Consider the following 13,118-nt stretch of genomic DNA (forward strand, 5'->3'; position numbering starts at 1 on the left):
CATTGCACTTCTCTGACCTTAAAACTGTCCAGGATGTTGCTGTAGCCCCACTTCTGAATGACTTCGCTAACTAGACTGAAACACTAGTAGGCATGAGTGTTTCAAACCTGAATTCCAAGAGTATGTTTGCAAATACGTGTATGCATAGCCAGTGTACTGTAGTTTATACTGTAGGTCAGCATTCCCCTAGACAAAGTAATGTAGCTTATACTGTAGATCAACATTCCCCCATGACAAAAAGTCACACAAATCTAGGGTGTAAGTACACCATTCAGGAGAGCAATAACTAGGCTGTTATTGATGGCTTCCTCCTAAAAATGCTAGTTTGCCTGGCTAGACCTCATGCAGTAGAAAGACCCACTGGGATATAGTCGTGAAACATGAGGATTGCATTCATAATTATACAGGAGATATTTGCCTTTGACATAAATGATGGTTCAGAAGGGTAGTTTAAATAATGAGCTGCAGCTTTTAGGCTTTTGGCATCTGTCTGGGTGGCAGCGAGTACCGAAAACATTGCAGCCAACAAGCACCATGAAGCCTGGGAGTACAAATCTTCTAAGCACACTGGATTCTGATGGAAGTTGGGAGCAGGGTGCAAACTAGTTTATTAAAACTGGTAACACTTCAAGTATGGTTAAAGGACCTCACAGACAACTTTGGATAGAACTAGTAAAAAAAACCAAGGTGATATAAAGTGCTCCCTTCTCATGGGCTGCATTCAATGACACTAACTTGATGTTGCCACAAGCATCTGCTGAGAGCTGGCGTTTGTTTATGGCTGCAATGCTTTCAGTACCTGACACCCAGAGATGGAGACCTCTGAGACTTGTTGATCATTATTGCAACTATACTTCTGAACCATCAGTTATATCGAAGGCAAATATCGCCTGTACAATCACCATCTTTCACAAATGTAGCCCAGTATGTATTTTAATGTACAAGGTCTCTGTGCTCTTTTTGTGGTGTTCCTGTATTTTCAGTTATGGTTTCCTCTGCCTAGGTTGGATCTGCATGACCTTAATCCCCCCAAAACCTCTGGACTGATTGTGGGCTGTTTACTACTTTTATTTTTGTCTGTGAACTCATCTTAATAGTAAAGTACATGGCACAGGCTGGAGAGTCATAGACTTTATGGTATAGGCTGATACCTTCTGGTGAGTGGACACTGGTAAAGCTTTTGAACGTGCCCCTAAAACCCTACCCTGCTTGGTGAGGCATCATTTTTGCTAGTGTCCTGTAGGAGTGGGCTTCTTCTCCCTTATAGAGATGTTTCCGTGCTTAACTAGTTTTTATTTACTTTGAATTCTTTTAAATCAACTCTTTACTGCCTTCTACTATAACAGTAAAAGCCATGCAGCCTGGTCATTGCAACCTTGGTAAGACCTTGGGTACCGAAGCCAGACTCCATGCTGTGTGGACGGTCTGTAACGTTGCTTTGGCACTTAGTGTAATGTCTGAATTTAGCCATAGGGTGCTTTTTCCAGGGATGTGGTCCATTTCCCTCTACGCATAAGTCTGTCATGGGCAAAGCCTGGAGCCTTACAGATACCAGTGACATGGAAGGGTAAGATTGGTTCCATTTCTGTACCCCTATAACAAGTATAAGACTTAGCTACAGGATGGTTGACTCCTGAGTTGCTGTGTATCAAGGCATGTTTACCTCATTTCTGCACCCTATTCCTTGAGTATATCAATACCCACATTGCTAGCAATGGCAGAAACCAGGCATAAGGGAACTACTGTAAAAGCTCAGGCAAACATTCACTTTGCCAGTGGGCTGCAAAGCAAACCTGTTTAACACCAGGCTCTGCATTTGAATCTAGCTCTAACTTAGGCATGCAACAAGTGGCCTCTCCAAGCAGAGCAGATTTCTCTGCAACTATGTTAGAATGTCTCTGTCAACTAAAGAACTTGACTGGCCATCACTGTCCAGATCACCAGGCTTCTTCTCCATGCCCCCTGGCTTTCTCTACCAGAACCAGAAGTGTAACTGTCTCCCTTAGAATTGTTAAATATGGAACACTTCGAAGAAAAACTTGGAGGGGGTGTTAGAAGAGGCTGCAGAAGATTTTTCACCTTCAAGTTCCCCATATACCTGATGCTATGGTTTTACAGAATATGCTTGCTACTGTAAATATGCTCACTTCTGCCATGACCAAAAGCCTTGGTATAGTTTCACTTGATTATCCCCAGTCTTAGCAGGCCCCTCTGGGTCCTAAAAGTCCTGCAAAGTCTAAAAAGACTTCACCCATTCAAGAACACACAGCTTGGGCAATGGATTTCTGCTGAAAAGGTTTTCGCTCCTCCAAGAATCAATGTTGAGCTATATATCCAGTGGAAAAGAATTTGCTACAAATTGTTCTGTTCCAGTAGTAAACCCTGCTGTCTTATTTTACTAAACATCTTACTGTGCCTGTAGAAGATGTTAAAACGTTTAAGGATTCTATGGAAAAAGTAACATTTTTTAATGGGTCGCTTTACGCTTGCAGTTCCAGCCCTGCAACCCACCATTGCTGCAATTTATTTTTTTGTCAAATTGCAGCTAATTGGCCTAGGATAGTGAATATTGAACAAGATCCTGTTGTTCAGGCACAAACTCTGGTAGAACACTTCCAAACACTGCCTTTTGCGTTACATTTCTGTTTTTGATACCTTAGAATAAGTCATGACACAAAATTCCAGACTGGCACCCATTTCTGTACATACAGTGCTCAGCATAAATGAGTACACCCCAACAGATTTGTCAGAAACCCTTTACTTTCCTTTCAGTATCAACATTTTCTGTGGAACACTATACTACAACATATTCCCACAAATGCGGGCCATTGATTGCAAACAAGATTTGTTAATTTGCACACAAAGTATTTTTCCTAACAAATTCATTCAAGACCATGTTGTAAAAATGAATACACCCCAATGAATGTCCTAGGAGCAAATCTAAATTTTAGACATCATAATCCTGATTAACAAGAATTCAAATACAGGTGAGTATTTATTAAACAGGCGTCCAGCAGACAGTTAATTATAAAAGGGTGTTGCTTAAAGAAAACCCCTTCCCATTTCATGCTCTCAGAAATGGCACCACATGGAAGAGAAATGTCACAAGGCCTGAGAAAGAAAGAAAATCCTTTTTTACACAAGAAATGTGAAGGCTAGAAGAAGATCAGCAAAGCTTTACTTATTAGTCAGAATACTGTAGCAAAAGTGATAAAAAAATTTAACAAATATGGAACTGCAACCATCTCACAGATACGTCCAGGCTGTCTATGGAAGTTTACACCTCGACAAGAGCATCTTCTGATAAGAGTTGAAGAAAATTGCCCTGCAAGTTCAATGCAGTTAGCTAAGGAAGTAGAAAGCCAAATTGGGGTGATTGTTTTCTGTGACACAATACAACATACACTGCAGGAATGGCATGCATGGGTGTCACACAGGAAGGAAGCCTTTCCTAAAAGCCCATGCACAAAAAATCCCACCTAGAATTTGCCAGGGCCCATGAAAAAGAAGGCTACTGGGACGCTACTCTGAAGAGACCAAGATAAATGTTTTTGGAACTGATGGCTTCAAAGCTATGGCATTGCAAAGGTGAGGAGTACAAAGAAAAATGCATGGTGCCTACAGTGTAACATGGTGGTGGCATTGTCCTTTTGTGGGGCTGCATGAGTACTGCTGGTGTGGGGGAGCTGCATTTCATTGATGGTATCATGAATTCACAGATGTACTGCTCTATATTGAAAGAGAAGATGCTAGCATCACTCCATGCCCTTGGCCATCGTGCACTTTTCCAACATGACAAAAGATCGATGTTGCAATATGTCGCCAACTTGTTCATTCCATGCCTAGAAGACTTGGTGCTGTCCTTACAAATCATGGAGGTCATACAAAATACTAGATGAAGTAGTTTTTGTTGTGGTGTATTCAATTTGCATCAATTAATTTGAGTAAAACTTAAAATTTTGCAATCCAAGTTATATATTATTAACCTTACTTTCATGTAATGAGCTAAAGAAATGTTTAATTTTTCCTTGTGTTCATTGATGTGATTAAACTCTTACTTTTCAAAAGGGGTGTACTCATTTATGCTTAGGACTGTATGTTAAGAATATTATAGTTGAAAGCCAGGTCAGCTAAAGCTGCTGTAAAAGACATCACTTGTATGCCTTTTGAATGAGGTCTCTTTAGTGAGGCACTTGACAAGAAGATCACAGGTGGAATAGTCATCACAGGTCCTACTTGCAATCAGGAGCTATCTGATCATGTGACAGCCAACCACAGTGGGCACATGATCATAAAACCTGCCTTCCCGCCATCAGAAACCCCTTAAGGGGCCGGGTGGTGCCTGCATTAAGAGACAGATTTTGGTCTTTTTCATTTCCCTATTCCAAAAACTTCACTATCACTTGTAAATACCTTTTTTCAAGGTGTCTCATGGATCAGACCCCCATCATAGCACCCTGTGCTTCCTTGGGATCCCAATGTGGCTCTTTCTGCCCTGCATAAACCACCCTTTAAACCCATTAGGGAACTTCCCTTGGAGGATCTCTCTTGAAAAATGGTCTTCTTGGTGGCTACCATGTCTGTCACCACATTGAAGAAATTGCCTACCATTCCTTTTGCCCTGCTCCTAAGCATTTCCAAGGAAATTACCCTCCATTGTTTCGATGTAGTTAGAACTGCCAGTGTCCATCTGACAGCCATTGTCTATATGTTAAACTGACTCTTTGTTCTGCCAACAGGGTCTTTAAAATAACACCCTGCTTTCAAATCCTGTATTGCCAGATGGATAAGACCGTTAATTGTAAGAGCATATATTACAGATATGGTAACTAGTACACTGATGTGGCCACTCCACCAGATCAGTGGAGGGTTCTTGGACATCCGACATCAACCCTCCGTTGCTCAGTTTTGTAAGGTCACCAACTGGTCTTCTGTTTACACATTGTCCCTGTTCTACCTCCTGGATTTTCAGGCCTCTGCAAATGCAGCTTTCAACCACAAGATTCCTCTGTAGCGCTGAGTTTGGTCCTTGATCTGTGTCAAATTGCTTACCAAAAACAGGTCTCATGGAGTGGAGTAGGGTTACTAGAATATGCCCAAGTGGGGTGTATCCAAAAGCTTTGCCACTGTCCAGTCACCTGAAGGTAACCGCCTCTAACGCAAGGCCTATGAATGTCCAGCCTGTGTCCTGTACTGTAATTCAAAATAAGGAATTTTGACCTACCTGTAAATTCCATTTTTTCTTTATTTTGAACAGTCTACCACTAAAAGTAGGTCAGTGACTTAATGTATGAAAGGAAAATTATCAACGTGGCAGTCTGGTAACCAGCATTTTCAGAAGAGGTCAACTGTGGCAGCAGTACAGGTTTGCCCTAAAGCTGAACTCCAGCCAGACAGCTCAGAACTCAGCCTGAAATACATAACATGAATTACCTTGCCAAAAGATTTACCTTTCTTTGCAGCCAGTCTTGTGATCCAACCACCCATAGCAGACAGTATAGCCAGTTGTAGGACCTCTATGTGTAAATAAACCTATGCCCCTTGGTGTGTGCGCCAACCAGCCACTATACAGGGGCACATGTCCAAAGTGCTAAGTATTAACCCTTGAGGCTCAATCTGGCAGAGGTGCTGGTTGGTGTTAGGATGAGAATAAGCATGTATGCCATTTTTTTTTCCTATGCAAGACCTCACTCTGGTAAGCAATTGCTATGCTTATTTGTTTGGGAAAGGTGGACTGAAGACAGTGTAAAGAGTCAGTGGTTAATTCACATGATTTTGTCACTCACAGATGACATTTTGGATGGACGTTCTATTATGAAATATTAGTTCCTTTTGACTGTTATTTATTGCACAGTATAATTCAGCACTACAGCACTGTTTCATTTTGAGTTGTTATGCACTTTTTTGTTTCATGCATTTACTTGCAGTGATGAAATGACTGACCTGATTTAATATTTTTATTAGTCACATGTTTACAGTTATATTCTGAAGCACATTAACGTATTTCTTTAAGATACAGCACACTTAATTTGAGATTCTAAGCTGTAGGACCTCTTTCAGATGGGATAGTGAAAGAACAGTGATTAAGTCACTTGGTTCCTCTACAAGCAGCATGTTCACTGTACAAACACAGAACCCAATTGTCTGCAGCAGGCTGATATGTACATGTTTAGGTAGGTTATGTTGTTATACTTAAAAAAACAAAGTATTTTATGCAGTTCTGTAAAAAAAATATTTCTAAGCTCAGCTTCAGGTAGAAACAAACAAAAAAAACCTCAACCTAGCTGGTAATAGACAACTTAAAGTGGTAGTAAATGCTTTTGTTTAATTTTTACCTACAGGTAAGCCTCTAAAGCTAACCTGTAGATAAAATGAATATCCTAAATCTGCACCGTTTGAGATATTCCAGTAAGCAGCAACTGATGATGTCACTGGTGCATGCGACGTCATTGCGGCTCGGCCAAACGGCTGGAGCCCGCAAACCCAGAAGTACAGGAGAAGATGGAGTCTCTATTAGCAATGACAGCGCCGCTGGAAGGATCCATTCTAAAGGTAAGTCTGACATAATGTGCAGGGATGCAGTATATACTAGCACATTATGGCTTTAATCTGTGGGGGGGCGGGAATGTATTTTTTTTTTTTTCTCTTGGTAACTTTACTAATACTTTAAAGTGAAACAAAACGTTGGGATACTATGTAAAATCTACATAAAAACAGAATGCAATGATTTGCAAATCTCATAAACCCATATTTTCACAATAAAATAGAAACTATATTAAAGTTACCAAGAAAAAAAAAAAATAAGGTAATTTTGAAATTGATGGCAGCAACACCTCTCAAAAAGTTGGGATAGGGCCATGTTTACCACTGTATAGCATTCACTCTTTTTAACTTTGTAATTCTTGCCTGATATAGGATTCTAACTGCTCAACAGTCTTGGGGTCGATTTCATATTTTTCCTTTCAGGATGCAGCAAATATTTGCAGTCGGTAAAAGGTCTGGATTGCAGGAAGGCCAATTAAGCACCTGGACTCCTACTACGAAGCAATGCTTTTGTCATAGATGCAGTTTAGCATGGTTGTGCTGAAATACACTACTCAAAAAAATTAAAAGGAACACTTTTTAATCAGAGTTTAGCATAAAGTCAATTACACTCCTAGGATATTGATCTGGTCCGTTAGGTAGCAGAGGGGGGTTGTTAATCAGTTTCAGCTGCTTTGGTGTTAATGAAATTAATAAGAGGTGCACTAGATGGGCAACAATGAGACGACACCCAAAACATGGATAGTTTTACAGGTGGAGGACACTGACTTTTTTCCCCCTGCTCATCTTTTTTGTTTTTCACTAGTTTTGCATTTGCCTATGGTCAGTGTCACTACTGGTAGTATGAGGCGATACCTGGACCTTACAGAGATTGTACAATATGTGCCATTGCCAGTAGGTTTGCTGTGTCTCCCAGCACAAGAGCTTTGAGGAGATTCCAGGAGACAGGCAGTTACTCTAGGAGAGCTAGACAGGGCCGTGGAAGGTCCTTAACCCATCAGCAGGACCGGTGTCTGCTCCTTTGTGCAAGGAGGAACAGGATGCGCACTGCCAGAGCCCTACAAAATGACCTCCAGCAGGCACTGGTGTGAATGTCTCTGACCAATCAGAAACAGATTCATAAGGGTGACCTGAGAGCCCAACGTCCTCTAGTGAACCCTGTGCTCACTGCCCAGCCATTGAACACCAGAATTGGCAGGTCCATCACTGCTGCCCTGTTCTTTTCACAGACAAGAGCAGGTTTACGCCTGAGCACATGTGACAGACATGAGAGGGTCTGGAGAAGCCATGGAGAACGTTATGCTGCCTGTAACATTCAGCATGACCGTTTTGGTGGTGGGTCAGTGATGGTCTGGGGAGGGATATCCATGGAGCGACACACACAGACCTCTACAGGCTAGACAATGGCACCCTGACTGCCATTAGGTATCGGGATTAAATCCTTCGACCCATTGTCAAACCCTACACTGGTGCAGTGGGGTCCTGGATTCCTCCTGGTGCATGACAATGCCAGGCCTCATGTGGTGAAAGTGTACAGGCCATTCCTGGAGGATGAAGGAATTGATACCATTAAATGACCCCCCAAGCTCACCTTACCTAAATCCAGTAGAATACCTCTGGGATAGCATGTTTCGGTCCATACGACGCAGCCAGGTTGCATCACAGACTGTCCAGAAGCTCAGTGATGCCCTGGTCCAAATCGTGGAGGAAATACCCCAGGACACCATCTGTAATCTCATTAGGCGCATGACCCAACATTGTCAGGCATGCATGTGGGAGCCATATATACCGAGTACCATTTTGAGTTGCTGCAATTAAATTTCAGCAAAATGAACTCGCCTTCTGCATAATTTTTTCACTTTGATTTTCGGAGTGTCTGATTTTATTCCTCTGTAGGTTGATAATTTTCATTTCCATCAAGTGATGGAGCATCCTTACATTCCCAACACATTACCTAGTCCATATCAATATGATATTTTTACCCTATTGAGATCTGATGTCTTTTCAAAGTGTTCCTTTAATTTTTTTTGAGCAGTGTATGCAATGCCTTCCCCTGGAAAAGTCATCAGCTGGATGGGAGCATATGCTGCTCCAAAACCTAGATATACACTATATTGGCAAAAGTATTGGGATGCCTGTCTTTACACACACATGAACTTTATTGGCATCCCAGTTTTAGTCCGTAGGGTTCAATATTGAGTTGGTCCACCTTTTGCAACTATTACAGCTTCAGAGATTTCTCCAGATTCTCAGGATCTCTTGATATTAATGTACTCTAGATGATATAGTCATGGGCAAAAATATTAGCACCCCCTGCATTTCTGTCAGATATTGCAATCTTTGATCAATTTTGCTCTTTTGTCCACGTCCAGGGAGATTGCACAACATTGTCAAGCAGTTAAAAGCCCGTGTCACTGTAGCCACAGTGGACACAGGAGCATTAAGATATTTGGAGATGGACTTGTAAACTTGAGATTGTCCATGTTTTTCCACAAATCTTTGCTGTGCTCTCTTCTCCATGCACCATACAGACACACAACAGAAAAATTCAGTCAATTTTTCACCATTTTAACTGGTTGCCAGAGTGATTTCTATATTGTCAGCACCTGTTAATTGATACAGCTGAGTTTAATTACAAATTACAGGAGCATCACAAACTTGGAATGCAATTATTTCTTACAGTTTTGAGAAGGTGCCAATAATTTTGCCCAGTCCACTGTTGGGGTTTTGCGTGGAATGTGTCAGATTTGGCTTTGTTTCTCCACTTTTTTGTGTCATACCAATACAAACAAAAGAAATAAACATGAGAATGCCTAAACATTTGTAATTGCAACAATTTTCTGGGCGAAGTTGTGCCTTATCTGACAGAAATGCAGGGGTGCCAACATTTTTGTCCATGACTATGTATAACCCCTATGTGCCGGCGCCTCCTGGCCCTTTAAGAGTTTCAGAAGCTGGGATTTTAGGGTCATGTGACAGCCATGATTCGCTGTCCTGGTGGTCACATGATCGGAAAAGGTCCCAATCGCAAGGAGAGATCGGGACCTTTCCGTAAGTCACGGACATATGTGCTGGGAGTGTGCACTCTCAGCACATATGTATTTTCAAATGGTAAGCAAATATGTGGTCGCTCGGCGTCAAGGCCCAGACACCGAGAGGCCGCATATTTGCGTGCACGCGGCGTCTAGGGGTTAAAGACTATGGTGGGGGGGAGTGTTGGGGTTAGAGTACATTTCCCCTAGGTGACTTCCTTGACGAATTTATCAAACAAGTAATCACCATCAACAGCCATGGTACAGAAGATGCGTTTTAGAAGCAAGTTCAGCACACCAAAATTTTAGCCACGAAGTCATGCGCAACTGCATTGAGATTAGTTTAGAGATTTCACAAATTACAATCTCTAGAGCAGATGTCCCTTGGGCATTCAAGCAGCTGCAGATTCCTTAACCTCCCACAGGGTGTTCCAGCAACCATAGTACCATCAAACCTCACATAGTGACCGACATCACCCCCTGAGAGCTCTCAGCCTCTACAGTGCTCCCCCCCCCCCCCCCCAGCCTGCTGGACAGCCTCCAATCTATAGTGCCCCCAAGCCTCCCATAGTGCTCCCCAGCCTCATCTACAGGGCCACCAAGTTTGCTGTAGGGTCTCAATCCATTCCACAACCCTCTACCTTCCTCACAGTGACAGAACTTTTCACATTTCAATAAGTTTTTCATTTTCATACAGGGTGATCAAAGTTAGATTCCTGTTGTCTGTTTATATGTCACATGATGTGGAGGAAATGTATCACCTCCTCACTGCCTATCAACAGCTCAATCCATTACAGAATGCTTTTCAGAGGAGCAGCAAGGGCTGTCACACATATGAACAAGTCCTTAGCCAGCCTCATAGTGCCCATAGAAATTTGTTTTGGCTGTGGGGAGTCAGGTGCTGTTAAGAGAAACATCTAGTATGCACCAATTCAATCAAAGTGTCCACTGTAGAGAGCATCTGGCATGAAGCCAGAGCTTGAATCTCAAAATTCAGGGGAATGAAAATCCTCTATGGTCCCCACTACAAATCATGGCCCTCATGACTTCCCCTAGTAAAGGAGAACAGATCTTGGGTGAATAGAAGGTGTAGTATATCTGGCAGCTGGAAACCACAGGTTCTAACTACACATTGCATTTTGTGCCAAGGTAAGGTCCCAATGCACGAAACAGATGACCCAGGGCTATAAACAATCAGATCTTGATAGAAGTGTCAGAAGAAAGAATTGAATGGTTTTAAAAGAAAAATTACTTCTCAGGAGGAGAACAGGGCACACTGACAGATGTTTCCTGCTCTTAGAATCAGAGGTGCCCCATTGCTGGGAAAAGGCCTTGAAATCAGCTTTGGCTTCTTTGAAGGGACATGTTTTCTTATGAAAGTACATTCCTGTTTTAAATTTTGGAATTGGAAGACTTTGAGGGACAGAACCTTTTCTAGCCTCTGGAGAAAAAGTCCAACTGATAGAAGACCAAGCCTTCTAGGAGAGGAGTACTTTTACCCCCTGTAATCTCCTTGATATACTTATCCAACAAGGTACCAAACAAGCATTTGCCTTCAGAGGGTAACCACTCAAGGCACTCCTTGCATGGAAACTCAGATGAAAAGCATTTAAGCCAAAGGACTGTGCACATGTGAACAAAGTCTCATCCGGGAGATTTAGTAAAGTGTGTCCACCAAGCCATTCATGAAGTAGCAGAAGGTAAAATGTTTAACTGGCTGTGGACTTGGGTATCCCATACAGGCAAACAATTACTGAATGGCAGGAAGAATCAATAAACTACGAGAGCACTCACCAGTGCTCGCGCTATTCATTGAGAACTACAAGCCGTCAGCCGCAATGGCCAATGATAATTGTAGTCTATTCATTCACAGGAAGTTGTGACTGACGCTGCCTTGCGGACAGAGGCCTGCATGGTTGCAGTGTTTTCAGTTTGTGATAACAGGCGCAGGGAAAAGATCCCCTGCCCACTGTCAGAGAGGGAAGCACATAGGAGCATGTTACATCCTAAACATGCTCCTAAAAGTGAACTTGTCTATTAAGATGGAACTAAGATTTAGGGCCATGCCTTTAGTTCAGATAGCTGTGGTCTTGCAGAGTACCATATAAGTAACTGCAGTTTGCATGGCAGGGTTTGTCAAAGAAAAGAATTTATAGAGGGCCTACAACCTCTTGTCTACCTTATTCCTACACACAGCACAATCCTCCACATGGCAATGAAAGTCTTGTTAAAACAAGAAGTGACAGAATCTACAACGGGAACCACCCACTTTCATACAAAACTCTCCTCAATATACCATTGAGTGAAGCATTTTGGAGTAAAATCTTATGTTATGGCCAATCCCCTTAAAAGTTAGGCTCTACAAGAGAGCGGACCAGGAAAGGAGATTTACAGGGACAAGGCTCTGCTGCTGGCAGACCATAGCTCTGGGCCTGTTAACTACCCTGCAGCGAACTCCACACGTGCCAAGGGAGCACAGGATTCAGTGCATGCCAGCAACATTACAGGCGGGCTGCAATGGTTATGTTGCAGCAGGAATCTTGAGGTCCATCAACTAATGACACTAGCAAAAATCTGAGACTAACTGGGAGTGTGAGGGTAACGATTAAAGAGTCTGAGTTGTATAATGTACTACTAAGGAACGGACACACTCAGCTGTATTATTGGTATCACTGCCAAGGTACAGTAGCTATCAGAACAACTGGCACTTTGTGGTGGTATGAACATGTGGAGTAGCAGTAGTTAAATTATCCATCTAATTTATACTTGGGAGATGTTCACTGGTTACAGAGCAGTTTAAAGATCAGCGACCTTTAAGAGGACCACGTCATCTGCACACAGTTTCTGGCAACAATTAAATCATTAAGTCTCATACATTATTATGGAATCGGCCAAGCCTTTTGCTTCACTGGCATGGCAGAGACCATGGGTAAGAGAAACACTGTACGCTACCCCAAGTAATTACTACATGTGAGAAAATATTAAAGTGATCTAGTATATAATATGGCAATCATTTTGGAAGGTCCATGTCACACTAGCAATTTGATCACTGGAAACAACGCTAGACTGCTAACCTTCTCCTATGACATCTCTCCCTTACTGTCCAAACCAGGAGGAGGTTGCTTTTCCTTTCACCGAGAGAATGAAGTGGGGGAGAATTGGAAGGGGGGGGGGGGTGTTGTTATGGGGACATTTATCAGAAAACTTGCAGTTACTCCTCAGTGAGCAGATCACCAGTGTGACATGGCTGGTAAGTTGAATCAATTGTGTACTTCTGTCATATTCCTGGTCTACATAGCATCCGTAATCCAGCTGTTCACAATGTCATCCTTCAGGTGCAACCACCACAACAGTGTCTGTACCTATTACACAGCTTGCCCCATTTTTTAGATGGATTTAAAGCTTTTGTGGAAATGCAAGTGCTTACATGTATGAACTGAAGGTGTCCTCCAGTTAGTCCACCTTTTGTACATTTGGGGAACTTGTGGAATATCCTATATGTTTGTACAATACTTATATTATTACACATTCAAATCCTTTAAT

Source organism: Staurois parvus, unplaced genomic scaffold (assembly GCF_062004578.1).
Source record: "Staurois parvus isolate SC_StPar_1 unplaced genomic scaffold, SC_StPar_1.0 ptg000019l, whole genome shotgun sequence".
Classification (NCBI taxonomy): Eukaryota; Metazoa; Chordata; class Amphibia; order Anura; family Ranidae; genus Staurois; species Staurois parvus.